The 26,939-nt window shown below is 36.2% G+C and overlaps 1 long non-coding RNA gene across 1 annotated transcript; it reads left to right on the top strand.

The window, feature by feature from the left end:
* Window positions 1–5,292: 5,292 nt before the first annotated feature.
* Window positions 5,293–6,585, top strand: LOC129749491 (uncharacterized). The gene is made up of 4 exons (XR_008738063.1): window positions 5,293–5,602; window positions 5,658–5,734; window positions 5,801–5,879; window positions 5,984–6,585. It is a non-coding gene; the product is annotated as an uncharacterized LOC129749491 (long non-coding RNA).
* The last annotated feature ends 20,354 nt before the right edge of the window (window positions 6,586–26,939 follow it).

The following is a 26,939-nucleotide window of genomic DNA, read 5'->3' as shown; positions in this document are numbered from 1 at the left end:
GGGAAGGGTTCTTGTCCTCGGGAACCACCTGCACGTTGTTGGCGGCGTACCACTCCATGGCCTTTTAACCGTAATGGCAAGAGGCAAAATCCGGCCAAAACAGTACGGAACAACCGTGTTTCTTCAGGAAAGGCAGCAGACGTTTATTCAAACACTCTTTCACGTGAATTTCTTGGTTGACAGTCCCGGAAGCTATTAAAATGCTGCTTTTCAAGCCACAGGTACAGATGGCTTTCCAAACCAGATATTTCTTCGCGAACTTTGACAGTTTCATGTGCTTGAAAATATCTGCTACCTTTCCCCTTCCTTTTGCCGTATATAACTCCTGTCCCGGAAGCTGCTTGTAGTCGGCTTTGACGTAGGTTTCGTCGTCCATTACCACACAGTCAAACTTCGTCAGCATCGTCGTGTACAGCCTCCGGGATCGCGCTTTGGCCGTCGTATTTTGTTTATCCTCGCGATTTGGAGTCACTACCTTCTTGTAAGTCGATAGTCCGGCTCGTTTTTTGGCTCGATGCACGGTTGTAGACGATACACCCAGCTTATTTGCGGCATCTCGGAGAGAGCGGTTAGGGTTTCGCTTGAAACTACCGGCAACTCTCTTTGTCGACTCAGCGGCTTCCGGTTTTCGATTTGCCCCCGATCCAGACTTCCTGGCTGTCGACAAACGTGCCCCAAACACTTTAATTACATTTGCAACGGTTGATTTGGCAACTTTTAGCGATTTTGTCAGCTTTGCGTGCTAGTAGCTCGGATTTTCGCAATGCGCGAGCAAAATTTTAATACGCTGCTCTTCTTCCATGGACGGCATTTTGACAACTGAAGAGTGAATTCCAAAATCAAAATAGGAGCAACATTCTACACACACACACCTTCAAAATGGGAGCCTGGAAACCTGAACACCCAGGTTTTTTAAATGCAAAATTGAAAGAAATACGTCAAGTTGATAATGACCAAATTTTGACCGAATCACCCTTTATAGTGTGGCAGCCGTATTATAACGTTCATAAAAACTGGAAAGTACTTTTTACCGTATTTAGAATCACAAATTTCTCCAAACGAAGGACGTGGCAGTTTGTGCAGCTTGAGACCGTTTCATCTACCAAATCGAATACAGAACTATGCTCGTAATGAACCAATCTATAAAATTATGGCGCTTTACAACGCCCATGCTGATTTAATCAAACTGAATATGTCCAGAGATTTAAATTAAAAATAGTCTTGTAAAGTTAACACATTATGCCGGAACAAATTTCAAATCCATTTTTTGTCACTCGGAGTTGGAAGATCGCGAGGGATAATAAAAAAATTAAAAAAAACTTATAAATTGGAATAAACTACACGAAAGCTTGTATGCAACAAAATTGCACACTAAATCATTGCATGAAACCAATAAATTAAGTAATTTTTTATCGAAAAATTCAGTAAAATAAAGCGTTTTAAACTTAAATAAAATGTCTTTGAGACATTTTATCACATTACAAGGACTTTGAAATGAGCATTTGATAAAAGTGATAAAATCACCTATTAGTTAGATAGAAAAATTCTAGAGTTTGTTTTGATAGGGTCTTTTAAGCCTCCGACTTCTTTCGAGAAAATCACTATTGAAGTTTTATATCTTATTTTCAATTCTAGTATTTAAACTTTAGCTCATAACTGTTTAAAAATTGTGTATGCGATGCCTAAAATAGATTAGAAATGTGTTTTTGTGTTCGATGTAGGTATCAACTCAGTTGTTCGAGAAAATGAGCGCTTGCGATCTTCTACATAAAGTGCAAATCCGGGTTAAAGGGGGGGGAGGGGGTCCACATGTCCATTGAGATGTGCTTTGGAGGTTTCTTTTTTTGGCAGTTTTCCAATCATTTAAAAAAAGAGCATCAAAGAAAGAGGACTTACGATTCAATTCCTGGTGCGTTGTCTGGATCCCCGCTGGTGATATGCGCTCTACAGATTTTTTGGATTATTGTGGAGCGGATCTTTTCCAGAGAGGAGTAGTCCATGACTTTCGCGAACCGCACGCGTTTTTTCTTCGTCCGCGAAAATTTTAATAAAATAATAGTTTTTAAAGAGTTTGACCATAGTGAAACTTAAGTAATTCAGTTAAATGTTGGCAGTATAGTGATTTAGTGAAGATTTGTGATTTGGCGTTGAAAGATTTTGTGGAAAAGTGTCTCTAGCTTGGAATGGTTTACGGACACCTCTGGATGAAAAATGTTCTTGTTACCAACAATCAACTGGGTGAGCGCGTTCCAATTTTTTTTTTCCTTAATCATCGTTGTTTTTGATCTCTACAATATCACAAAACTGGACAAGTTTTGATGTTCTAAAGTTTTGGAAGACGAGCCTTTGATTATAGTTTTAATTTTTGGAGATTCAGCGGGTGTCTGAGATGAAAATTTCATGTTGTAGTAATTATTGGCTTTTCTCAACAGTTCATACAGTTGTTGTAAATATTTAATGAGGACCGAAGGAATTTGTGTGTTGATCGTATTGAAAAGCTTATCAATTAGTGAAATCCGATTGAAAATTTGTTAAATTTCGTATGTACACGTTATGTATGATGTAAATGTATATTTCAAGATTGTCATTATTTTCAATGATTGCTTAGATGCAAATTATTAAAAAAAGGACCCTATGGATATTTTCAACATTTATCAATCAAAAAGTAATAAAAAAGTATTTAGTTTTTTTTATTAATTTATATTATTAAGAACACAGGAGTCAAAGGATGATACTATAGAAAACTTTTGCAATCTACCAAAATTTGTCCATGAATCTTGTGATACCTATGCATTGCCAAAACCCAGAAGCTGATGAACCATTATCTTACTGAATCTCGGGGATTTTTAAAGCAAATAAAAGTCTTACCATTATTTTTAGAGCCAAAACGGTTTTCAAAAAAGTTGGTTAATAAATCGTTAAGATCGATAGTTAAGAAACGTCCTTCAGGGAAGCCAGAAAATATTTTGAATAGCAGTTGAAAGCTATTTCCTGAAGTGATAACTATGGTTCATGGCCGTAGGAACGGGGGGGGTTTTGGGGGTTAAACCCCCCCATGAGGGTCCAAAAAAGCAAGTGAGGTATTATACTCTACACTCAAAATTTTGAAATCATAATCAAATTATAATAATAGCGAGAAGTTTTTCAAGAGTAACAATCTAGACTAAAACCTAAAGCCAAAACCTCAAAAACCCATCCCAAGTTCAAAATTCAGCTACAGTTACTCAAAACTTTCTCACTTGTTCAAAGGTTGCCAGAATTTTTTCATCACGTATTAGGGCCAGATAAATCCGGGCTAATTTATATAAAAACCTTGCTAAATCCGGGTAATTGATTGAAAAAATTGTCGACCAAAATCCGAGCAATATCCGGGTAATTTTGGACAAAACCCAGGAATTACTTATCAAAAATCAAGAAAAAAAAAGATGAAGAAACCAAAAATTTGGACGCATAAATGGAAAAAATTCAAACACAATTTGTTTTTTTTTTTTATTTGATTTGAGAATGAGATTTAAGCCGGGCAAAATCCGGACTTTTCTAATGAAATCCGGGCAACCGGGTCGAACCGGACTTTTCCCTAATTTTATATTAATCATCCAGGCCAACCCGATTAAAATCGGCCAATCTGGAAACCTTATCTTGGAATTCAGGTCTGAATACTAAATTCAAAATTAAACCCATTTCCATTTTTTGAGGTTCTGGTTTCATATCCCCACAGCCAAAATTGTATTTCTACATATTTTCGTTTTTTGGATTCTGTATCAATTTTAGGATTCTTGATTTTCAGTTCGAATAATCACAAGAAATTGGGAATGAAAAGCTGTTTTTAAATCCTGGTCAAATTTGGTTTTGCATTTCATATCAAATTTGAATCATGTTTTCGAAAATCTTATGCATTTTCTATGTTTAGATAAAAGATTTCCGAATATGAAAAAAAATTGTTTTACATTCAAATTTGAAGTTTTTAAAGCTCTTAAGTGGAGATCCGAAATTGAAAACTTAGATTTAGATTCATCATTTGAAATTCACCTTCTAATTCAAATTCACAAAACAGATTAAAAACAAATAATTGAAATAATGAATGAAGATTAAATCAACTCAACAGAATTTAAATAAAAGATTCACGAATGAGTGCTCTTAAAACGGCTTACAAAATTCTGATCTGTAATTAAGATTCGTAAAACGTATGTTTTGTACATTTCAGAAATCGTATAGAAATTCGGAAAGAGATTCAAAGTTCAATTTTTGAAATCAGGTTCAGAATTCAGGTTCAAAATTTAGAAAAAGATTTAGCTTGTGAATGAGTTTTTCAATCATCTAAAAATCACAATTATAATGTTTATTTTTTTGTTTTGATCACCGCACTTCCTAATGATCCTTTTGCTTCCTTTTCTTTTTTTAGTAATGATCACCGAGAAACATCAATAAAAAAATCGTAAATTTAAGGTAGAAATTGAGTTAATTTTCTAAGTTTTGTTTTATGCAATATATCCCAAATAATATTTAAAAAAAACCATCCACACGATTTTCATAATGGAATTGATTCTTTATGAAAAATATTTGCTGTTAAAGAAATGTGTACCTGATCTTCACGTAAAATATTTGCACAAAATTTTATATTTTCCCGGTGTATTTTAATATTTTCACGGTGTATTTTTTTAACATTATCAATATTGTAGTTTTTAAAAGCCAAGTTTCAAAATTAAAACATAATTTAAGTTAAAGTTTACACCAAGCAAATTTGATCCGATTTTTTTTATCTCTTACTGTCTGTTGGGAAAATTTGATTTATTTCATCAAAAGTTAGAAACTTGGAACTTGCAAAAGAGTTTGGAAGATTGGGCTTGTTTGAGTTGATCATATTTTTTTTTTTAATGGCAAGCTTCTTAAAAAAGAGCTTATTTTATGCTTAAATCAAATAACTTTGATCTACCAGACCCTTGAACAAATTCAAACATTTTACCCATCGTTGAAAGCAATTCCATATTTTGTTTCTAAGAGTCTTATTATAAAAATTTAGCTCACCTTTTAGGCTAAGGACCACTTTTTTAAATTTGATACGAAAACTATTAACGAGTACTTAAAATTAAATAATCATATAGATACAAACATAATTTCTTTGAATTTTTGTTTGTATTCGTTTATTGTGGGAAAAAAATTATAGGTAAAAGTCAGTCACTAAAACCCCCCCCATGAGTCGGTTCTTCCTACGGCCCTGCTATGGTTATATTGTAACCGTTCGTTACTTTTGTAAATGTGACTCTGTCACAAAATTGATTAATCCCTGTTCCATTAAGTGAACCCTACAACAGTTATACAAACAGATCCAAACATTGAATTACTGCCATCCCTTCCCAAGATCTCACCATTGACACACGGTTCTCTCAGGAGAATTCCATAGGCGTCGTGTATTTTCAGGATCTAAGTGGGGAAGTGTGGTCACCCAGAAAACAACACACTAGAATTTGTTTTACAACGTAAATGTGTGTGTTGGCTGGAAAGAATACTTCGCTTTATCCTGCAGCGGCAATCCGCTTCCTGTTCTTTCTGTCCGTGACCGCCTGAGGGAGCAGTAGTGCGCGCCGTGTTCTTTAAACTCGAAGTAAAATTGTAATATAACTAAAGTGTAAAAACGTTACTAAAAATCTACTTTACAGGGAACAAACAAACAGTGCGACTAAAACAACACGTTAAAAGTGAAGCAAAATTGTATCCTATAAGCTAAATTAGTACGGTTAGTAGTTCTAGACAACAAAAAGAACATGCGTTTTTAAAATAACAAAAATTAAAACATTTATAGTACATGTAACGTGTTAAAAGCAATCGAAATCGAAGTAAACAACAAAGAGACGAAGCACATTGTAAAACAACAGGAAAAGGTAAAATAATGTCTAAAATGTTATAGTTGTAAAAATCAAAACAAAACCACGTGCTGGTATTTACATAAGATAGACGTCAACAATATCTTAACGCCCTTGGATAGGTCCAAGAGGGCCTTTTTCTTTTGGTTTCGACTGGTTCTTCGTCCCCAGGTTACCGACAACTCCGGACAGAAAAGCACACACAAGATCGAACTAGACCCAAAATTTGACCTCGAGTGTGACATAACCTAGCCTCGGAACGAAGCGTGTGCAGAAGTCCAAAAACCACACCTTCCGACTGAAACCAGCAGAATGCCACCTCGGAAACCAAGTTGCCAACATCGAGTCGACACGCTTCGGGTTGAGCCGTTCCCAGCGGTGCCAAAACCGCCATTAGGTGTGCATGGTTCTACAGATCTGCCGTTCTCAACCGTCTGGCTTCGTAACTGGCTGTGGCGGTAAATTGCATGCCGAAAGTAACTTCGTAGCGATGCTGCGATCCGACAACATAAACATAAGCTGTATCGCAAGTATAAACATTATGTGACGTCACGTTAGGGCCCATCCTTAGAATAAAATATGTAATTGTTTTCGCACATAAAATTACCAAACTGTAAATGTAGAAACCGGTAACCACTTTACACTTCCGGAATTTGTTTCGTGTTCGAACTCCATTTTCAAACCTCGCCCTGGGGTGGTCATCTTAAGAAGTTCAGGCTAGATTTCCTTTTCTTGTTTAACTAATTCAGCTCTGGTTGATAGCATGAGAGGTACCCACCCATTTCGACACCCTTGAAAGTACATGTTGGCCGGAATTGGAATTACCTGCGTGAGTTACCTCCAGAGGACAGTGTTTCGTGGTGAACTTTCTAGCAACGACCCTGAGTCCAACCATAATCTCTCCTCCCATGTTCCCACCCACTGAGTGTAGCTGCTCGCGAGTTACAATATATCTGAAAACGGAAAATCAACGAAAAATCTTAATGAACACTAAAATTGGTGATTAATTGATGTATAAAAAGTATTTGTTTTTGATATTAAAAGTATCTTGAAATACTGTTTCGTACGGAAAGTGGAAAGTGTAAATTTTTAAGCTCAGGATTCTTAAAGATGTGCTAAAATCGGTTTGCTGGTAGGAACTTTTTTATTTGGAGAACCAATGTTATTAAATTAAAATCTATCATTCAGAAATGAAAGTATTTTAAAATGAAAACTTTAAAACCGACCCGTGCTAGAAATTTACTTTTGTAAATGTGAGTGTATGCTTTTGTTTTTCGATTGTGTTAGATATAGAATTTCCATCAAATATTTTTGCAAAAAGAAAATATTTTTCGATCAGTTTTCCTTCATGAAGATGTTTTAGTGCATGCTTAACGATGTCTTAATAAACAAAATTTTGCAATAAGAAAAGTTATGCAGTTATCAGAACTATCTCCTGAAATTTCGTTAGGTTTTTAATAGATTTTTGCAACGCATTATTGAAAGGATTATAACACTATTTAATTGAATACAGTTTTATATATCATTTTACTTATTCAAACGATTCATTCTCTCATTTCTTGGTAGGAAATAAATATTTTCAATTTTAATACGAATTTTCAAAATTCAAACGAGTTTGTTGCTAGAATAGGTGATCTGGTTGATTTCGGAATCACAGGAGCTTAGTAGAATATGATTTTAACCCAGATTTCATAACACTAGTCAAAAGTGTTTCCTGATAATATCCTTTTTACCCAATCCACACAAACAATTGTTTTGCTAGGATGCAGAGGTGACCTCGGTCCTAAAGCATGAATTATTATTCTTTCAATCCCTATTCTCTATTTTCCTTCTATCCATTGACTACTAGGACGTGGCCGGCGCCGTTATTGATGTGTAAAGAGAGAGCATCAGTTTTGTTCATTGTGAATGTGCTGTCAATCCCAGATACCATTCATTTGGCCACTGGACAAAATTGATGGCCTCGGTCAATCACGGAGTAGCAACCATTGGTGATGTGGAATCCGTTCTACTGAACCACGCCAGCGATCATGGAATTTGAAATGCATTTGTTTTAATACCGATAAAAAATACCTTTAAATGTACTTTGACGAAGTTGACGAAGCTTATAAGGAACTTTTGATTTAGAATATTTTTCATGTTGCATTTCAAGTTCAATGTTTTAAGGTGGATGTGAGTAGTCAATCAAGCTAAGCTAAGCTAAGCTAAGCTATTGTGGAGCGGATCTTTTCCAAGTCTAGGGGAGAAGCGGGATATAAGCGCCTATTAAGCAGAATTCTGAGTTAATACTGATTCAAACCGGGCGAGCTAAATGCGCCTATTTGTGTTTTAGGCTAAATTTCTGTTTTTTGGCAATATTTTCGTATTATTTCATTGGAAATGCTAGAAACTGATAACTTTCATGTGACAAAGCTGAAGTTCTTTTATGATTTTATAGAATAAAACAAAAGCTATGATTGCCATATTATTGAGGCAGTTCAACCATAGAAATAACTATATCAAATCTGTTTTGACATCTTCAATTCTCTCTGAAGTTGATAACTAGAGCCTCAATTTGATGTTTAATAATGAAAATCCCACAAACAATTTCTGCCTTAAACAAAAGGCGAACACGAAATTATTGCGACACATTCAACAGAACATAGCTTTTTTATTATTGGGTAAACATCAATCAAATTTTGCACACTTTCTCATTGATGTGTATTGTTTACATGCTGTCAAACTCGAAGTCTTGTTTTTCGATTCAAAGAAAATGGAGGTGAACCAACGCAAGTCGAGAAAACAAATTCTTTCCTAACACCTGGAATTTTCTGACCTGTCGCACTGGCAGTTGGGAAAAATATTGAACATTCACCATTCAACCGTCTCCAGAGTGTTGAAGCCGTTCCAGGAGCAGTTGACGTTGAACCACGGCAAAGGAGCTGGAAGAAAACCGGGACCGGAGAACAATAAGACGGAGGGAAAGGTGAAGCGGATGATTAAAGCAAATCCCAACGTCTCAATCCGTGATTTGACTAAAAAGATCGGCATGTCGCAGAACTACGTCCAGCATGCAAAGAAAAGAGCTGGACTACATACATACAAGGTAGAGAACTTCCCGAATCGCGTTGAGTGGCAACAATCGACGGCCAAAACTCGGGCACGGAAGCTCTACGAGAAGATGCTGACAAAATATGGCTGTTGTGTGATGGACGACCAAATTTATATAAAAGGCAAGCAAAGCGAAGTACGCCTCAAATATCTCGTTGGGCAGGCCATTTGTCTTGCGGACCAAGGAGTGAGCCTTTCGTGACAAAGGGCACAGTAAATGGCGAGATCTACAAATCTGAGTGCCTCGAGAAGCGCCTTTTTCCGTTCTTGCAGCAGCACGACGAAGCTCTGCTATTTTGGCCAGATTTGGCATCATGCCACTATACTAAAATTGTCCTGGAGCGGTATGAGGCCAATTCTGTCCATTTTGTTTCAAAGGACATGAACCTGTCAAACCGTCCGGAACTGTGCCCGGAGGAGCAGTACTGGGCAATAATATAGCGGGAACTTCGGAAGAGCAAGAAGACATTCAAAGACGAGAAGAATATGTTAAGAAAATGGAAAAAAAACTGAAAACTGATACCGGATGACACTGTGAAGACTTTGATGGAGGACATCGAGCGAAAATGCGTTCAGTTTTGAACTCAAGGCTCCATCGACTAATTTTTTTTTTGATTTTTGAAGTAAATGTATGTATAAACAACCCTGAAATTTTGGTTTGATTTTAAACATTATAAGAAAATTGGCATGATATTTTCGGTGTCGCTATTATTTCGTGTTCGCCCTTTATACTATCTTTTCACACTCAGCAACGCAATTTTTTCGAAAATGCATAATGGTCGATAAACCCAACATGACGAAATGTTGTTATGCGTCCTTTTGCATCACGGCAATCCAGCGCTGCGCAAACGTCGTAGAATAAGAGAAAATCATTATAGGCCCATCAAATCTTTTTGAAGAAGTTTTTTTGATGATTTAAGTGAAACCAAGTTTTTACCTAACATAGAATTCATGTTTAGCTATCGTTTGTGGTAAAAAGTTCGATTTGGTTTATATTGGTTCATTCGACCTTATCAAAACTAACCCTAGAATTATTTTTTTGTAGTTTTCATTTAAGAGCTATCATGTTTTCAGCTAGCTTTTAGATCGTAACACGTGTAGTAACTTTGTTCAAGACGTCAACATCGTTGAGGCTATCCATAGAATGTAACAAGAGTAAAAAACAAAACTTTTTTTTTTCTAAATTTTCAGTTTTTAACGACATCTTTTCAAGCAGAGCTTGTACATTAGGGTGTCCCAAAATTGTATAATGTCTGGGAATCTGGGGCCTGACTCTCCAAATGGTAGATAAGGATGTGGAGAACAAACTTTTCTATGGGGTCGATAAAAAAAATCATGTTTGAATCATCATTTTCAAAAAATGTTCAATGTTCAATGTTTGAAAAAAGTCCGCTTTAAAAATTATTTAAATAAATTCTGGGTCTGAAAATCTTTACAAAACTTTTTTTTTATTATTAAATTCTACACGTCAAAAATGAAAAATGAACAAAATTTGTGTCAAAATTTAAAATTAGCTAGCGATTTTCAAGAAAACAAAAAAATTGGTCCAAAAATTTTGTATTCAACTGATCAAAATGTGTAAAATGTTTTTGATACCAATACCATCAAAAGATACGAAATTTTATGCACTTAAACTTTGCTGAACAAAGCATGTTGTTTGTACCATTGTGTGAAGAGCTATTAAAGGTTTAATCTATCTATATATATAAAAATGAATGTTTGTCTGTCTGTCTGTTCCCTATAGACTCGGAAACTACTGAACCGATCATCGTCAAAATTGGCATTTAAGGGTTTTTGAGGCCGGGGATGGTTTCTGTAATAGTCAAAACTCCATCCGACTTAAGGGAGGGAGAGCTACCATACAAAATTTGTAGTTTTTCGAAACAAATAAAAGTCATGACATCCATTTTCCGAGATTTTTTCACCCTTTGGGCGGTTTGTTTTTCGTCTCTATGGTCGAGGCGTCGCGATCCAACGTCGTAGAAGGATAGTAACCCAGGCATAGCATACTGATCAGTGGGAATATTTTGGCGCGTATTTCTCAACTAAGGATATTTTCAATGCAACGGGTGGCGATATGAAGCCTTGATGTGATTTTTTTTTCTACTTGATTCAACCGATGGGATGAATCATCCAACTGGATGAAAATCTCTGAAAAAAAAAAATTCTACTTGATTCCTAGCTCATTTGTACAGCACATGGTGAATGTCATGGCATCCATTTTTAGAGATTTTCTTTTCTTTGAGGGGTTTATTTTTGGTCTCTATGGTCAAGCAAACGACGTCGCAAGTGGATAGTAACCAAAACATACTGTTCATTGATCGCTGAAAAAATTCAACAATTAGGCGCCTGTTTCTCAACCAAGTTTCTATATTCCTTATGCACGTGAGGGCGATATGCAACCTAGATGTGTTTTTTCTTGCTTATTTGAACACAGCACGTGGAAATAAATGACGCCTAGATGTGACACGGATTGGTATGTATTTTATCAATCAAATCAAAAGCAATTGAAAGATTTGCAAAAATACTTCCATATTTGTTGTCCATATAGCATTTGTTGTTTAAAAATTATAAATTTAGTTCTGATGCTAATGAAATAATGATATGACACTTCGCCGACAATTGAAAAAAAAACTGAAAGTAAAGAATTTACATACAATGTTTTAACCCATTTTGCCTACAAAGTTATTTTTGATAACAGAAATATGAATAAGATATTTTCTACAGAGGAAGATCGGAAACAATTTGTTGAACATGTAAAATGTACGTAATTGAAAAAAAAAGATAAAAAAAATCCGATCCAACACATGAACTGATCAAGAGCCTTTTCTTCAAATTAGGTAAGATAGGACTGACGTGTTCATAAGTGAAAGGTATCAGTGAAGTGAGGGAATTAATTTTCCGAAAGAATTTTCATTCAAGGAACACTAGAGCATGTTCAAACGTTCAACTTTCAAATTATGTTTTCTTCTAAAAATTGTTACTTCAGCCTAAATACACAACTGAAACGAGTTTAGAAATGAAAATGGGAGCTTTTTATTTTAAACAATTCTGAAAAAACATCTTACTTTTTGCAGGGCAAACGTCGAAATTTCATGAAATTCAACTTCAAAATGATTCAATATATTGGAAAGACCAGAAGGGGTATTCCGAATGTTGAAACTGATGCGGATATTTTAAATTCTCAAATGTCTTTGTAAATGAAGATCTTTTGCTTTGAACAGCATTCATTAAAAGTGGAATATCAAACGTAAATTTATACTGCTGGAATACTGCAGATATATCAATGAAACTTGATTAAACAAACAAACAAACAAATATACATACGTATTAAATCCATTCTGAAGCCATTACTCTGACGCATCTGAAAATAAGCTTTGCATTTAAACTTGCCCCAATATACGGGACAAATGTTAACTTCGAAATTTGTTTTTGCCAACATTTTTGAATATTTGACTTTCAAAGAGAAAATAAAAAACGTGGAGAAATTGTTAAGTGATGCAGCTGATATTTTTTGCTTTAATAAATTTTAAAAACAAATTAATTTGCACTGTATAAAATCGATAATTTTCATACCATGATAAGTGTTGTTTGGGAAAACTTCAAGCTATAATGACTCATGTCCACGAGTTTGGCATATGGCGAAACCTTTTTTGGAAGTGCTCATTATACAGAATTTTAGGAATATACTCAAAAACTGTCCCGATTCACGCTATTGATCGGTTTTCAAAATTCTATTTCCATAAAGTACAATGTGCAATAAATTTCAATATGCGAATCTTTTTCTTTCAATCAGAAATTTATGTAAACTCGATCCAGGTTAATCAGCCTACCTTCTTCGAGCAGTTTTCGACAAAATTTATCAGAGGGTTTTTTGTGTACGGATATTTTGCATAACTCAAAAATAGATGTGAAAAATGTTTTTATGGAAGTTCGTAACTTCCCACTTTGGGAAAAACGGTGGAAAATCCATAAACATTGACATAATTTGAGTCATTATGAAGCTTTAAAATCAGAGTGCAAATTTGAGATCATGAAAAACAAGTTTAGAGATCAAGCTTCAGTAAATAATATATACCATCTTTGAATTGCAATTCGGAACTCCAGCTGCAGCTCTCATTTCAAAGTTGTTGGTTCTAAACCATGATGAGGTTTGATTTAAAAAAATGCTTAAAAAAATCTAAACTTGGATAAATAATTACAAATTACATTTATTTTTGCAAGGTGTAGCAATGCACACCGGGTCAGCTTGTCCTTGATAAAAATCACAATTAAGGATATTTTTTTTTTAATTTATCAAATTTGTCTTAAAAAATACCTACTTGAGAATCAAAGTACTTGCAAAACAAAGCTTGGATGGTTTAAGGAAATCATCAGAAGGCCATATGCCAAATTTGAGCTGAATTTGACAACGGGAAGGGGTTGTACTGAATCTCAAGTGTGAAAGGGATTCTGAGACATTGTGTTCTGAAGGAGCATTAAATACTGGTTTTTCATCAAAGATTTTTTCTTTATGAATCGATTTCTTGATCATGTTGATTTTATTAAAATTTCAACTAAGACTAACATTTCACCTGAGGACTGCAACTCGATTGAACTTAATACAAATAAGTTTTGGCGGTTCATAGATGTCCTACAACAGACATAGAAAGTTTGTTCAAATCTTTTTGAAAAGAATCTTTTTTGCGGTCTCATTTTTGAAATTGAGAAAGGAGAATTTGAATCGATTGAAAACCAAATATAACACCCTTTCACCCCTCATCGAATCTCATAACAGTTTCAAATAGGTATTATTTTCATCCAGCACTTAAGAAACAGCTAGGTAAAAAGTCGGTCGAACATGATATCCGCTCTACATTCCTGAAAACTAGCGGCATGCATCAGCTCCACCTGTTGCAGCTACGATGATCCGAAAACTCCACGGATGGATTATAAAACGTGAGCTAGACAGAGAGTGCACATTTTCAGCTTGCACATTTATTGGATTACACCCTTCCCGGGGTGGGTGCTGTTTGCACTGCATTAGTTTACATACATTTCAGGGCATTTGGTGGCCGCGATTGATTTCCATCCAAGCACCAGTCCTTCTGGTCGTGATGTCGACAATTTCTCGAGACTCGATCCATCACTGCCGTGCGGTGGTATTCCTGCATAACAGGTACATTAGAGGCGAACATAAGTATCTAGATGGGTTCGAGGGGGAGCTTACTTAGCGAGTGAGAGGGCTGAACCGTGTCGACCGGTGTAAATTGGATCCACCTTCGACGGCATCTTCATCAATGTTGCTGCTGCTGTTTTATGTATAAATTCGATTGCCATTTGTAGCTCGATGAAATCGGTAGTCTCTACCTGATACCTATTGCGCAAGAAGTCACGCTCCTACGAGGCCATAAGGTAATGAATCCGCGGATTATTCTGCATCGGTTTCGAATTTGAACAGACCTATGAAGTTCTTTTTCCAACAGAATCAAACAATTTTTAATGTGTCTGTCTGTCAAATTTTCTTAAAAAAGTTTGCTTTAGTTCGGTAATTACATAGGCTAGAAGGTTTGTTTGATAATAAGCCTATAATCATTAGATACGCTGTTAAATCCAAAGTGCTGTCATCAGTAGGTGTCCTATTTTGCAACACTCAATTAAAATTGATTTTATCGTTCAATTAGCATTATCATTTTATAATTAAATCATGAATCCCTGGCGGCATTTTCGTAGCATTCAAAGCTAACTAGAAATTGCATTGAATTGTCCACTGGTGCGACACCAATCAAGAGGGTGGGTGACAAACTACATCCAATTCCAATCCTAATACCTACTCCTCTTCTTCTTCTTCTTCGTTTTAATGTTATGGCCAGAGAATGCTACTCTATAACACCACTGTACTACTCCTCGACTGGACCACATATCACCCACGCATCCAGCCAGAGTAGAAACGAAACGAGCAAATCGACCGACATCACTGGAATGCACCAAGACCGATAAGCTCTTGAAGGACGTTTTAATCAAAGATAAACCTACATGCAAATGTTGACGGCTGGCTGGATGGCTGTTGTGGTTTGTGTCCTTCCTTCTCGTTTTGTTTATGGGTATGTTCCTGGTATCTGTTGCAAAGCGCCACACAAAAGCGAATCCTTTCTCACCCAGGTTTTTTGAGGCATTAAAAAACCTACGCCTTTGCAGTCGTTGTATGCTTTTTGAATTTATTCTGTGGTTTATCACCAGGGGCTGATGGTCAGGGTGTGATGTGTTGAGGTATAGCTCATTCCACCTCATGTTCACTAATTGAAATCAACTGCTCTGTCCGGACGTGTCGATTTTAGGAAGCATATAACATAGCAAAATCAGTTATATATCGGTCTTAGTTTATCATTCATGGTAAACATACGTAAAAACTTTACAACGTTCTCAATTGAACATCGTACTATGTATATATACCTATCTATATACATTAAAATGGATTTCTGTCTGTCTGTCTGTCTGTCTGTCTGTCTGTCTGTCTGTCTGTCTGTCTGTCTGTCTGTCTGTCTGTCTGTCTGTCTGTCTGTCTGTCTGTCTGTCTGTCTGTCTGTCTGTCTGTCTGTCTGTCTGTCTGTCTGTCTGTCTGTCTGTCTGTCTGTCTGTCTGTCTGTCTGTCTGTCTGTCTGTCTGTCTGTCTGTCTGTCTGTCTGTCTGTCTGTCTGTCTGTCTGTCTGTCTGTCTGTCTGTCTGTCTGTCTGTCTGTCTGTCTGTCTGTCTGTCTGTCTGTCTGTCTGTCTGTCTGTCTGTCTGTCTGTCTGTCTGTCTGTCTGTCTGTCTGTCTGTCTGTCTGTCTGTCTGTCTGTCTGTCTGTCTGTCTGTCTGTCTGTCTGTCTGTCTGTCTGTCTGTCTGTCTGTCTGTCTGTCTGTCTGTCTGTCTGTCTGTCTGTCTGTCTGTCTGTCTGTCTGTCTGTCTGTCTGTCTGTCTGTCTGTCTGTCTGTCTGTCTGTCTGTCTGTCTGTCTGTCTGTCTGTCTGTCTGTCTGTCTGTCTGTCTGTCTGTCTGTCTGTCTGTCTGTCTGTCTGTCTGTCTGTCTGTCTGTCTGTCTGTCTGTCTGTCTGTCTGTCTGTCTGTCTGTCTGTCTGTCTGTCTGTCTGTCTGTCTGTCTGTCTGTCTGTCTGTCTGTCTGTCTGTCTGTCTGTCTGTCTGTCTGTCTGTCTGTCTGTCTGTCTGTCTGTCTGTCTGTCTGTCTGTCTGTCTGTCTGTCTGTCTGTCTGTCTGTCTGTCTGTCTGTCTGTCTGTCTGTCTGTCTGTCTGTCTGTCTGTCTGTCTGTCTGTCTGTCTGTCTGTCTGTCTGTCTGTCTGTCTGTCTGTCTGTCTGTCTGTCTGTCTGTCTGTCTGTCTGTCTGTCTGTCTGTCTGTCTGTCTGTCTGTCTGTCTGTCTGTCTGTCTGTCTGTCTGTCTGTCTGTCTGTCTGTCTGTCTGTCTGTCTGTCTGTCTGTCTGTCTGTCTGTCTGTCTGTCTGTCTGTCTGTCTGTCTGTCTGTCTGTCTGTCTGTCTGTCTGTCTGTCTGTCTGTCTGTCTGTCTGTCTGTCTGTCTGTCTGTCTGTCTGTCTGTCTGTCTGTCTGTCTGTCTGTCTGTCTGTCTGTCTGTCTGTCTGTCTGTCTGTCTGTCTGTCTGTCTGTCTGTCTGTCTGTCTGTCTGTCTGTCTGTCTGTCTGTCTGTCTGTCTGTCTGTCTGTCTGTCTGTCTGTCTGTCTGTCTGTCTGTCTGTCTGTCTGTCTATTCCCTATAGACTAAGAAACTACTGAACCGATTTGCGTGAAACTTGGCAGGTGGAGGTATTGGAGGCAGGGGAAGGTTCCTATTATGGTTTAAACCCTCCCCTTTCTCATGAAGGGGTGGAGGGGCCTCCCAAACAAAAGACAATTTTTTGCATAACTCGAGAACCAATCAAGCAAATGGTATCAAATTTGGCATAGGGTGTTATTTGGAAACGGGGAATATTTTTATGATAATTTATGATAAAATAAAGGAGGTATCCCTCCCTCCTCTCAGTGGGGTGATAGGAAAGGGGGGGGGGGCTACCTTACAATTTTTCATATAACTCGAAAACTAATCAAGGTATAAGAATCTATTTGGCATGGGAGGGTATTTGGATACGAAAAATATTGTGTTTGATTATTTGAGATCCCTCCCTCTTTCCAGTAGGGAGATCCAAAGGGGGGAATAGTTTTTTTTATATTTTTTTACATAACTCAAAAACTAATTGAGCAAATGGAACCAAATTTGGCATGGGTGGGTATTAGAGAATGTGACATGTTCTAATGATTGCTTGAGACCGCTTCCTTCTTCCAGCGGGGAGAAAGGAAATATGGAGGGGAGTTTCATACAGTTTTTACTGCATGATTCGAGAACTACAACAGCAAATGGAACCAAATTTGGCCTCTTTTATATTTATCTACATAACTAAAAAACTTATCATGCTAATGGAATCAAATTTGAAATGGGATGGTATTTGGTACTCCTCCCTCCTTCCAGTGGGGTGATAGGAAGATGAGAGGGGTGTTACCTTAAGAATTTTTGCATTACTGGAGAACTTATCGAGCTAATGGAACCAAATTTGACCTGGGAGGGTATTTGGGTAAGAGAAATGTTTTTATGATTACTAGAGACCCCTCCCTCTTTTCAATGAGGGAATAGATGAAGAGGAGAGAGATTCCATAGAACTTTTTGTATAACTGAAGGATACATCGAACAAATTCAACCAAATTTGGCATGCAATGGTATTAGGGTACGATAAATGTTCCCTGGGTCTTTGGTATCCCTCTACTTTTTCAGTGGGAAGATAGAGAGAGAGAGGGGGGGGGGGGAGGGGGCTCCTGTAAAGTTTTTGACATAACTCGAAAACTATTTGAGCAAATGGAATACGAGAATGGTTTCTATGGATATTTGAGACCCCTCCTTTCTTCCATTGTGAAGATAGGACGGGAGAAGTGAGGATAGCATACAATTTTAATTGCATATCTCGATTACAAATCGAGCAAATGAAACCAAATTTGGCGCGGAAGGATATTTTGAACAAAAAAAGGTTTCGAATGATATTTTGTAACAAACCCTCCTTCCGTTGGGGAGATTGGAAAAGGGATGGGGTTCCTTAACAAAATTTTTGGCATAACTTGAGAACTGATCAAGCGAATCAAATTTGACATAGCAAAGTATTGGGGCATATGTTTCTAAGATTTTTATTAACGCTTCCACATTGCATGGAAGAAAGGGGTGGGGAGGACACGGTTGCTAATAATTTTGTTGAAGAGTCTCACATCGCAAGATAATTTTTCGAAGCTTTAATTCTTATAGAAAATTTTAAACAAAATGAAGAGGCTAATGAATTGTAAATTTAATGCCTGTCAACAAACAGAATTTAAAATAATTGAGCAATAGATGAACATTTTTTTACATTATTCGATGCCGTAAAAAAAATTACTTAGTAAGACTTAATGTTATTTCCTACAAACTGTAAATTGCTTTTATTCACCTATACAAACGAAACCAAATTTGATATGAGAGGTTTTTAGGGTACAAAAAAATGGGTATCATAATTAGAAATGCCTTCCTCCTTCAAATTGCGGGGGTTTGTAAAAGGGAAAGCGGAGGAAGGGGGGAGGCTTCCTTCCCTTTTTTTTTAGCATAAATCCAGCACTGAAAATAAAGCAATCATACAAAAGGTTATAAAAGAGGTTTTTTTGCGTACGAATAATTTAAAATTCTCATTTTTTCACAGCGAAGTCGGAAAGGTGGTGCAGTTTTTCATGTTTTATTTTGCAAAACTCGAAATCTTTTCAAACAAATGGCGCCAAATGTGGCATGTGACAATACTTAGATACACACATATAATGTTTTCATGGTAGTTCGAGAGTCTTCCCCACTTTGTAAGAGGCAGAGGGTGGAGAATCCCCATACCACTATTTTTGGTATAATTGAACTACTCAAAAAACTTAAAAACACAGTAAAACTTTTGAGATTTTGAAAAACAAATTTACAGATCAAATTTTTATAAATAAGATGAAATCATCATTTTATTGCAATGAGAAATTTCAGCTACAGTTCTCATTATAAAGTGGTTGCTTCTGATTTTTGTTGAAATTGATTTTAAATCATGCCTTCAATAAAATAGAAACTCATATAGTTTTCAATATTTTTTATTTTAGAAGGTGTAGCAAAGCACACCGGGTCAGCTAGTATTATATATTCAAAATCAACTCGTTTATACTTTTCGTATGATCTAAACCTAATTTTGGAAAATAGTTGCTCAATTGTTCAATTGTTTAACAAACCATGAGGTTATCGGTGGCACGAAGAAATATTCATACGAATCTTGTAATAATTTCTTAGTACCTACTGAAATGCGAAGAGATTTTATTTCGAGTGCTCAGGAAAAAGGACTGATGATGACCTGTCATTAGGGATTTTTGGTAATTGTAGTTTTCTGCATAATTAATTAGAATTTCAATGTAAACAATAAAATTTAAAAGAAAACAGTCCTGAGCCTACTAGATAGTCCCAAAACTTCCAGCAAATCACAAGAGAAAGTCGTGGCGAGCCAACAGGTGATTTTGACAGTCGTTTTTTTGACCTGTTTTCTGTCCTGAAATCGTCCTGTAATTTAAGCTGTTGAATATACAGGACGGAATCACCCCGACCACAGGTTTTTTTTCTGGGAGCGCTCATTTTTTTAGCACATTCAGCGGTTCGAATAAGCTATCGCTAACATTGATACAGTAAGCGATCTTATTAGTGGTGCTTACACAGAAAAAAATTTGGACTATTACGTGTCATTGAAAATGGTTACCTTTAAAATAATTCAACCTGTAATTCAGAAATCACATAATTATCAATTGATTGGTTGAAAAGTAAATGTTAAATCATTGGATATTACAGCAAATGTCCTGTAACAAAAAGGAGCAGGACATGTACTGTAGTTTTACAGGTCGAAGCATTATTTTTAAGTGAGAGCATTATTTACATGCTGGTTTCGTGCATATGAATGTAGTGTGTCTTCGCTGTTGCTGCCAGTCACGTCAAGAAAAAAAAACACCGCAGGCCGTTAAAATTTCGGAGAAATCCTTAAATTTGGCCAGAAAAAAACCGTTAAAAGACAATAAAAGTACTGAAAACGTAGCGCACCAAGGCCGAAAACATCGCTAACGATGAAAGTAAGTTTTAAAATGGTTTTGTTTTGCGATAATTTTAATATTTTCTACCCCCCGTACAGCTCGCAGTAGATGCGAAAAACGAACTTCACCATCCGGCCGGACAAACACCGGAACAGTTCCAGCGCCAAACGAGGTGAAAACTGGACAGAAACGACCATGCATCATCAACAGCAGCGGTACAAGATTTTACTTTGGCGAAAAAACAACATCATCACCCGTCCAGATCCTCAATCACGATTGCGACCACACCACCAGTCACAACATTCCGGAGGCCCGAGTGAGAACCAACACCATAGCAGCCAATTTTGGGTCGCAGAAAACGCACCGAACCACCTGCGTCGGCGCCCTTTATTGGTAAAGTAAAAAAAGCCATTAAATCGAAAATTGTTCATTGATGTATTGAGGTTATTGTAATAAATAAATAGTGTGCGAATACAATTTGGTTTGTTCATTAATGAAATTTAATTCTATTATAATAAATCAAAATAATTAAATTACGTGCAGATTTCATAACTGGTCGCTTAAAGTTACAGGTCGCTTGCAATTACAGATCGCTTGCAATTACAGGTGGCTTGATATTACAGGCCTGTAATTTTAAACTATCCTGTGAATTGCCATGTCCTCGACCTGTGAAATCACGGTAAATGTCCTGCTCCTTTTTGTTACAGGACATTTGCTGTAATTTTACAGAAAATAATTTTTGCTGTGTAGTTTTAAGTTAGCGATGCCAGACACTGGGAACGGGTATTAAATACAGGTCCTCATTTGGGCTTCACGTATTAGTTTTTAATTATTAGTTGTTGTATCTCATATTTAACCTTATGCAAGATGTGTTTAGTCTTCGCATGCTTTACTTCTGATTATGAGCCTAGTTTTTGATACTCATCCCAAAAATGCATACAGCTAAAGACTTGTTGCGTAACTCGGTCCTGTTGTTCTAACGAGCTCAAATTCTGTATGTGATTTTCTGGTAGGCCAAGGATCAATTTCAACTAGAAGCGCTTAAGATTTTCGAATGTCAAATGGTTTGACACCAGTTTATGTGGATTGATTAGCGTTTGGCATTTAGACGTTTCGTATGATACTGTTTGGCATAAAAGTCGTTTAGCATAATTGAGGTTTGGCATAATAGACGTTTGGCACAAAATAAGAGGTAATTCATTTATTTTTGGCATATTTTTAAAGTATGAAAAAAGTTCACTTAATAAATCAAGCCAGAACGAATTTAATAGACTCCCATTGGGCCCGAGGTAAAACACCACCCGTTCCTGTGAGGGATGTGCTGGCTATATTTTTTTTTATTTTCAGATTTCCTTTTCTATCTTTCTTTTTCCCCTTATTAAAAAAACAGATTCGCTCCTAAGAGTCGTATGAGCCGTTTCAAATAAAGAAGACGACATGCAATTGACTTATAATGAACTTTGAACAAATCTGAAAATACTGGGTTTTTTAGAGCTTTCAATAAACCTAGTAAAACGGGGCTTTAAAAAATTACGAGGAAGCCACGCTGTGTGTTCTAACTTAAATGATGAATGATTAAGCTTGCCAGATTGCCCGGTTTTATTCGGGTTTGCCCGGATATTTGATGCAAGATTTCGAGAAAGTCCGGTCCGGCCCGGTTGCTCGGATATCGTGAAAAAAATCCGGATATTGCCCGGATTTTTTTCACAATTTTCACAAAGAAACCAAAAAAATATCAAAGTTTTTGAGTAAGTTCAGCAAAATCGATCAACGGTATGGAAATTTTCAACGGTTGTTCCAAATAATTTCGCTGATTTACTTTTATAAACCTTTTAATATTTAAGTGTTCCAAAAAGTTTTTGGAAGTCTGCAATTACATTAATGAAATATTAATTTCTTTTTTTTGCATTTTTTCTTTGCTTTTATATATAACTAGCTGATCCCGTACGAACTTCGTTTCGCTTTAAATCATTGGTACGTCAAAATGAGTTTAGAAAATGAATTCGAAACATTCTTTCGACAATTTTGGGGAAAAAATTCAACAGTGTTTAAAGTCGCTACTATTTCTATTACTATTACTTGAAATTCAAATTAAACGGTTGATTGGCTTTTTATTAAAATTTATGTGAGAGTGTTTTCTTCTCGATCGATTGCAAAATCTAGACATTATGGCAGAAACATGTACTATTTGTTTATGTGCACGACTCTTTTGCTTGACCTTCACACATAAATTGGTATCAATTAACTGCCTCCAACAAAATTATTGCACAAAACACTGAACTTTCAATGAAACCCTCTTTTTCTGTCCCTTGGCCCGAAATGCGATAATTGAAACCAATTTTACGTTCCTCAAAACTCCCTTGTGCCATTTTTTCTTTCCAAATTATATGTAAAATAACGTCAGGAACTTGAAAACAGTGAACAGTGAATATAGACGTCCCTTTCGCCGACCCTTGACACGGAACATGCTACCTGGAGTCAATTGCTCATAGTTTATAGCCCTCCTCTGAACATTTTCATCTCAATCGCGAAAACAGTGAGCAACTAATATGGGCGGCCTTTTTTCCACGATTCAAAACTTGACACCTGAAATCAATTATCTTTTCTGTTAAACTACCATTTTCATTTCAATTCTATGCTCAGTCAAGAGAATATCGTAAAAACAGTGAACAGATAATAACCCCTTTTGCCGACCCCTGAGTCAAGATTTGAAACCTGAAAGCAAAAAAGCGTCCCTCAAAACTCCTATGCGGAAATTTTCATCTCAATCCAATGTAGAATAACGTCAAAATCGCAAAAACTTTAAAGTTGAGTATGGACGACTCCTTCAGCCGACTTCTGATCCGCAATTCGAAACTTGAAATCGATTGCTCGTCCCTCAAAACACTCATGTGCTAATTTTCATCACAATAATAACTCCAATATCGCAAAAACATTAATAAGTGGATATGGACGACCCCTTTGGCCGACCCCTGACCCTAAATTTGATAACTATAATCGATTGCCCGTCTCTCAAAACACTCATGTGCAAATTTTCATTACAATCCGGTGTATAATAACGCCAATATCGCAAAAACACTAATCAGTGGATATGGACGACCCCTGACCCTAAATTTGATAACTATAATCGATTGCCCGTCTCTCAAAAAACTCATGTGCAAATTTTCATCACAATCCAATGTAAAATAAAGCCAATATCGCAAAAACATTAATCAGTTGATATGGACGACCCCTTTTGCCGACCCCTGACCCTAAATTTGATAACTGTAATCGATTGTTCGTCTCTTAAAACACTCATGTGCAAATTTTCAACACAATCCAATGTAGGATAAAGCCAATATCGCAAAACATTAATCAGTGGATATGGACGACCCCTTTTGCCGACCCCTCACCCTAAATTTGATAACTGTAATCGATTGCCCGTTTCTCAAAACACTCATGTGCAAAATTTCATAACAATCCGATGTAAAATAAATCCTATATTCCAAAAACATTTACCAGTGGATATGGACGACCCCTTTGGCCGATCCCTGATCCTGAATTTGATAACTTTAATCGACTGCTCGTCTCTCAAAACACTCATGTGCAAATTTTCATCACAATCCGATGTAAAATAAAGCCAATATCGCAAAAACATTAATCAGTGGTTATGGACGACCGCTTTGGCCGACCCCTGACCCTAAATTTGATAACTGTAATCGATTGTTCGTCTCTTAAAACACTCAAGTGCAAATTTTCATCACAATCCGACGGAAAATAACGTCAATAACGCGAAAACAATATTTGTCTTCTATGGACGACCCCCTTCGGAAGGGGTCATCCAAAAATCTATAACATTTTTCATCATTCCTGGTCCTAATGAGCATCCATGCCAAATTTCAGATCTCTAGCTCTTAAGACGGCTGAGTCTATAGAGGACAAACAAACAAACAAACAAACAAACAAACAAACATACAGATAATTGCTTTTTATATATATAGATAACACTTAAATTTTGCCCGGTTTTTGCCCGGTTTTTGGATTTGAAAAATGGAAATCGATGCCCGGATTTTGCCAGGTTTTTTTGAAAAAATGCCCGGAATTGCTAGGCCCGGATGGGAGTGGAAAAAATTCTGGCAACCTTATGAATGATCCTTACACTTCGCGTCGCAGACCGGGCTGGGGAAAAACAGGGCTCTCCGAGGGCTTCAAAGAGACCTAAAAAGACGGAGCATCCCTCAAATTATGGATCAAAAGTACGAGTAAGCCTCCTCACGCTGCCTTTTGTAACTAAAATGATTATGGTTCCTAAGCTTGGCATTGCGCTCGGGGCTAGCGGATTGTTCCTAGCTTTGGGTAAACCTGGAAACACTGAAATTTGTTAAATTAAAAAATGTTGAAGAGGTTGTACATAAGACACAACCACAAGGTTTTCGTAGAATTACGACATCTTTGTTTTTCTCATTTCCATTTCATTTCACGAAATGTTTTACTACAAGTTCGTTCATGAACACTTTTTTTTAAAATTTGTATTAATGAGAACTCGAAGATTCTACAGTAAATCGTTAGTTATTCTAATTGTAGTGTCTCGATTTTTATCTTGTTATCAAAAAAGGCGTTTCAAGTCACCCTCAACACTTCGACATGCAAACCAAATAAGCGGCATCGCATACCTTCTAAAAGCAAGTTCACTGGTGTTAAGAAAAAGTGGTAGAAATTTTGACACTTGTAGCACATTTTGAAAATGCAAAAATGTTTTCAAGATCTTTGGGTGTTTTGTTAGTTTTTTTTTTTTTTTTTTACAGCACTGTTTCTATTTCAGCCGTATGTGATAGAAATATTGCTATTTTTGCGTCACAGTTGCTGGGCAACTAATTGTATTTGCTCCAAATTTATATGTCGAAAATATCATCGCAAATGCAAAACGAAGGTATAGCGCAAAGTGTGATAACGAAAGAAGGGATCACTATGGGACAGCCCCGTACAATGAGGCGGCAAAAGTATATTTTTGCTTTTATGAACTTTATTGAAGATGAAATGAATGGTATACCTTCAACAACCAATATAAACTATTTTCAGCTTTTGGTTTGCATGTGTGTTTAGGAAGGACAATAAAATTGGAAAATTAACTCGTAAAAATGCATTGTGCAGATCTGAAACAACACTTGTTTAAAACCTTCGAATGAAAAATAAACTATATTTAAAAAAAAAAAAAAACACTTGTTTAAATAAAATTATATCGGAATCGCGTGAATAATTTTGAGTTCTGTATTCACGAAAAATATTTGAGAGGTTGAAATAAACCGACTTATTTTTGTTCATGGTTATTCAGTTTTGTATGAAGAAAAAGAGAGTATATGCAAAAAAAATCAACATTTAAATTCTATATTTCTTGGGAAAAAAAGAATTAAAAAAAAAACTCAATTATTTCTACAGACTTCGCAATTCTATCGTAGCTTTTGGTCACAATCAATTACAATCATCTTTCTGCACGCTATGAACAATGTTTGCTTGATGATGTTTTACATAAAACATACAGTTTTCTCTAAAACGATTAAAAATTACCTATTTTTTTGGTTTTTATTATAACTTTGAAGGATGCAAATATATGCAGCTATTTTTTCTTGCATTCGAATTATTAGATCCTTAGCTATGTTTGAAAGACGAAAAAATGTTTCGGGCAACCCTGGGCTATTTTCTTAGAGACCGAAAATTTTAAACCCTTGTAGTAAATCATAAAATTATTCATTTTTTACATTTTTTTTGTTAACCGTGTAAAAATGAAAAATATTTCGAAAAAAACTTAGGAGATAGGCTTTGTAACGGTGTATTGGAAATGGATGTAGCATTTCTTTTAATGGAAAATAGATGATTTGAATATTATTGGATTTGAAGTATATTTTTCATAATTTGCTAAGTCTGATGTCTGTGAAACGATAAGTGCTTATGATAATGATCTGAAAAAAAAAATAGAATAACTTAGTTAAATATAAAGCTACAAATCGGTATATGATAAATATCATTACGATGAAGTAAATTTTTGACTTTTTGCCGCCACAAACCCCATAGTGCATGTGTGCGGAGTATCGGTGCACAAAGGCTTACTTTGATCCATTGGATTTTATTCTGGGTTGATTGAAAGAAGGTTCTAAAACTTATCTACACAGAAAAAAAATCTGAATCCTTAACAACACTGAAATTGAAAACCTGTATCATTATATGACGTGCAACGCGATTCATTGATGTAAATTTACAGATTTAAAAAAGTTGAATCCTTAACAGCACTGAATTCGTATGACACAAATATTACTTAACACGGAACGTGATTATTTGATGTAAATTTACATCACATATGATGTAAATAAAAAGAAGCATCACATACGACGGAATTTTCAGTGCGATTTAAATATTACACGTCATTAATATTTTACATGTCTTTAAATTTTACACGTCTTTTGAAGCTTACAGACGTGGAATATCCAACTCGCACTGAAAATCCCATCATATGTGATGCTTCGTTTTTGTTACATCATATGTGATGTAATGGAAATAGAAATTTCTTAAAATTACACGACATGGAATGTGATGAGGACATTGAATTTCAATTTAATAGGATCAGACAAAATTAAACAAAGCGTCAAGTCAAAGTCGTGCAACAAAAAGTATTTTTTAAGCAGTTTTCCAGCGATTAAAGTTCCCAGAGATCTTCGTGAAGCAGGAAGCGGTTCTGGAAGCAGAAGTTATTCAACTTTGGATCCGGTCTTCGAGAAAAAATAAAAGTGTAAATGTGATTCCTAATATAAAAAATTGTGAGATTAAAAAAATAATTGTCACCAAATGAAATAAATTAAATTAATTACAAAAAGGTTTTATTTTTATT

Source organism: Uranotaenia lowii, chromosome 2 (genome assembly GCF_029784155.1).
Source record: "Uranotaenia lowii strain MFRU-FL chromosome 2, ASM2978415v1, whole genome shotgun sequence".
NCBI lineage: Eukaryota > Metazoa > Arthropoda > Insecta > Diptera > Culicidae > Uranotaenia > Uranotaenia lowii.
This window is presented reverse-complemented; position numbering and strand designations above follow the sequence as displayed.